This window comes from Anomaloglossus baeobatrachus, unplaced genomic scaffold (genome assembly GCF_048569485.1).
Source record: "Anomaloglossus baeobatrachus isolate aAnoBae1 unplaced genomic scaffold, aAnoBae1.hap1 Scaffold_188, whole genome shotgun sequence".
Classification (NCBI taxonomy): Eukaryota; Metazoa; Chordata; class Amphibia; order Anura; family Aromobatidae; genus Anomaloglossus; species Anomaloglossus baeobatrachus.
The window spans coordinates 211,370-215,464 of NW_027441958.1; the positions used below are offsets into that span (position 1 = coordinate 211,370).

Genomic DNA, 4,095 nt, shown 5'->3' on the forward strand with positions numbered 1-4,095 from the left:
TTTTCAAGGGTTGGCTTGGGTGACAAAATGTCTTCTGTAGGCGTGGGTTTGTCTCCCTCTCCCTAAGATGTGTCCGGTATAGGCCAGGGTGCCACTCAAGGCCGTAACCAATTCGGGTTATAGCTTCTCGGCCTTTTGGCTAAGATCAAGTGTAGTTTCGGAGGACGCTACCTTGGTCGGTACTGGAAGGTGCCTGGGATTGCACGTCTGCCGGCCTTGAGGAAGTGTGTGCGCCTTCTGGTGACACATAGCCCTCTTGTGCCTGGACGGTTCCCAGGCAACGGGAGGCGATCACCTTTGTTATTTTGAAGTCCTACTGATAAACAGAAAAAAAAAAAAAATTAAATCTGTTCTTATCAGTTTAATATCTGATACGTCCCCTCTCTGGGGACCATATATTAAATGGATTTTTAGAACAAGGAGATGGAAAAAATCTTGCTCTGTCCACTCCACGCATTGACCTGGTATTGCAATACCTCCAGGACCGGTGCACCCCTTCTTAACCCAGTTTCCAAAAGCAGAGCTCAATTCACCTGATTCAAATGAGCCCCATTAGTGAATTGAAAGAAAGCAAAAACTTTATATGCACCTCAATTTGGCCAATTCACTTTTCACACTTTCACCCTTTTTTTTATCTTTCACACCTTTTACTTGCTTTATTGATGCAAAAAGCTGTGCCAAATAGCAAACTCATCTCCACTCAACTTGACCAACTCTGCTATGTCCCGTGCAGTATCTTATTCTCAGTCTTATCTAGATCATTTGCAATTGAATAGAATAGATCCCTTTTGGCTGCTTATGACTGTGTAAAATATGTAGTTTTACTGGGCTGGGATGAGAGAATCCATTGAAGCATGGTGTAGGGATTGTGGTTCCTGTGTGCTAAGAAGAGAGGCTGGCACCAGCCAGAAAGCCCCATTGCAGCCAATAATCACTTAATAACTTTTTCAACTTGTCATCATATGGGAGGCCTTCCATTCCTTGTAGTAGTCTAGTTGCCCACCTTTGAACTGACTCTAACTTCTGAATGTCCTTTTTAAAATGTGGAGCCCAAAACTGGTTCCCATATTCCAGATGTAGCCTTACAAGTGATTTATAGAGGTGTAACAATACGTTGGGATCACGGGATCTAATCTCCCTTTTTATACACCCTAAAATCTTGTCCCAAGCAGCATTCCATCAGCCTCTGGAAGGTTCCTGGCGCATTGCACAGCTCGAAGGGCATGCTTTTGAACTCGCAGAGACCCATAGGGGTGGCGAAGGAGGTCTTCTCCCGGTCTGCCTCAGCAACGGACACTTGCCAATAGTGACTAGTGAGATCAAGGGTAGAAAAATAATTTGCAGTTCTCAATGCAGCTAGCGATTCCTCAATACGGGGAGTGGTGCCGTCCTTCTTTTTTAACAGGATCAACAGAGCTGCCCAAAGGCTACAACTGTCACGGATAACCCCAGCCGCCTTCATGTTGCTCAACATGTCCTTGGTACACTGGCAATGTGAAGGTGGTATTGGCTTATAGCTCTCTTTGATGGGTGGGTGTGCACCTGTGGGGATGTGGTGTTGGACCCCTTTTATTCCCCCAAAATCTAGCGGGCTTCCCACCGGTAACCCGCTCCCCAGCTTGGATGGATGCTGAGGGAGCCCCTTTTGCCCGCAGGCTCTGGCCCTGGGAACTGTAGCCTTGGCGGTGACTGTGCTTCCCTCTACGGTGTGAGCTGTTGCCTTCAATCGGGTCTTGACTGCTGGGAAACCCTGGAGGTTCCTGTCGCTAACGGATTTGACCGGTTTTACGGCGACTCCTAGCCTGGTCGGGGTCCGTAGGCCCTGCCGGATGGTGCTGGCTTCTCTTCACTCCCCGATCTGGTACCGGCGGGCCACCGCCCATCCCCGGTCCGTACGGTTCACTCCAATCAGCCTCTCCTGCAGAAGGTCACCACCGTCTGCCAACCTTGCTGAGTGCCCGGGCCACACACCCGGACACGGTCAGTCTCCTCTCCTCTTCACTTCTCTAACTCCAAAACTGATCTCTAATCTGACTCCTTTTCCCGCCTCCAGGACTGTGAACTCCTCGGTGGGTGGGATCAACCGCCTGGCCCACCCCCTGGTGTGGACATCAGCCCCTGGAGGAAGGCAACTAGGATTTGTGTTTAGCTTCGGTGTGCCTAGCCGGAGTGTAGAGTGTGTTGGTGTAGTACCTGTGACGACCTGGCTTGTCCAGGGCGCCACATTCCCCTATAGTAAAATGCAGACCATCCGCGGGCTGCCCGTCCATCACCGGTTTTATTTTCACAACTGAAAAAGAATAAAACGGTAAAACATGTAAAAGCATCATAAACATTTTACAACGGTACAGCTTCCGCTCTTCTCCCACCCAAACAACCTGGCCCTGATGCTGCCCCTAAGAAGCGGGCAGCACCCCTTGACCCCAGTCCAGCACCAAGTTGCCCGAGCGGGTTCTGTCTCTTTCAGGGGGCCCACGTCCAAGGGGACCCCTGAACCCCCGGAGGATCGCCACCGGTTACGGTAGTGGCGGGCCTAGGCCATCCCTTTCCTCCAGGCCCATCCTCCCAAATCAGCCTCTCCGGAGGCGGTAACGGTGTCAAGCCAACAAACATTTTTATTTACATTGCACTAAGTTTGTGGTTGCCCTGCAAGTTCTCGGGCTTGTCCGTAAGCAGTTCCTTACGCAATGGTTGCACAGTCCCTACGGGGACAACAGTTGCCGGCAACGGCCGGTTTAATCACGGTTCAATCAGGTAAACTTCTTTGGTTGATCATCTTTACTTATCATTTAAAACTTTCAAACTGGTACACTCAACACATAAAGCCCACCCCTTTTAAAGAGTAGTTTCCCTGTACCTAAGTGGGGGTCTACCTAGGTTGGGGCGAGTGGACCTTCGGGGTCCGGTGTCAGTGGTGACAGGCAGTGGGGCAGAGGGAACAGTCAGTTCCTCCTCCCTGCTATCATGTGGGGCAGGCGGAGGCGTAGGGGAGCTGGGTACAGGTACATCCCTGGGCACTGGCTCGCGGTTAACCGTTTCCATCATTTCTTCATCCACGGGTTGTGGGAACAGTATCACTGGAAGGATCACCGCACCGTTCTGTGTAGGCCAGTCTGCTGGAAAATCACCCATCATGGTGTGGATTACCTCTTTTTCCTTCTCCACTGGACTGGGAACTGGAGCCTCATCCGCTACTCTCAATGCTGGTGGGCACTTCTTCAGGTGGTCTCGGGAAACCGTGGCCAAAGTCCCCCCCTGGTCACGGCTGATCTGGTAGGCCTTCCCATTCTCCCATCCTGTGGGCTGGACTACATACGGGGTTTTTTCCCATTGATCATCCAGCTTGTGGGCCCTTCTTTTCCGCTTCAGCACTACATCCCCAGGTTGGAAGGAACCGGCAGGCACCTTCTTGTTGAAGCACTGCTCCTGTTGTCCCCGACTCCGGCACAAGTTCTTTTCAACATACTCCTGGACCTGTCGGTACTGTGTCCTCCGCCGAGTGTCCCATTCAGCTGTCGACAGGAGTGCTTCTGAAGCTTCCAAGCCCATTTCCAGATCCACTGGTAGCCGGCCGGGACGAGCTCTCATCAGGTATGCTGGAGTGCATTTCGTAGAGCTGGAAGGGATGTTGTTGTACATATCGACCAGGTCAGGTAGCTTCTCCAGCCACAGGTTCCGCTCTTCCAGTGGTAACGTCTTGAGGAGGCCCAGGACCAAGTGGTTCATCTTTTCACAAATGCCATTGGTTTGGGCGTGGTAAGGCGTGGTCCGGATTTTCTTGCAGCCGTACAACTGGCAGAATTCCTGGAATACCTCTGCTTCAAAGGCCGGACCCTGGTCGGTAAGCACCCTCTCCGGGTACCAATGCGGTCAACAGAAATAAGCCTGGAAAGCCTTAGCAGCGGTGCGGCCGGTTAAGTCCTTAACTGGGACAACCACCAGGAACCTCGAGTAGTGGTCTACGATGGTCAGAGCGTAGGTGTACCCACTTCGGCTGGGGGTGAGCTTTACATGGTCAAGGGCAACCAGCTCCAGCGGTTGGTGTGTAATGATCGGGTGTAGGGGTGCCTTCTGGCTGGCCTCGTCCTTCCTTCT

At 51.8% G+C, this 4,095-nt stretch overlaps 1 pseudogene; it reads left to right on the forward strand.

Annotated features, from left to right (window-relative positions):
- Positions 1-290: 290 nt before the first annotated feature.
- LOC142260812 (U2 spliceosomal RNA) lies at positions 291-498 on the forward strand (annotated as a pseudogene).
- The last annotated feature ends 3,597 nt before the right edge of the window (positions 499-4,095 follow it).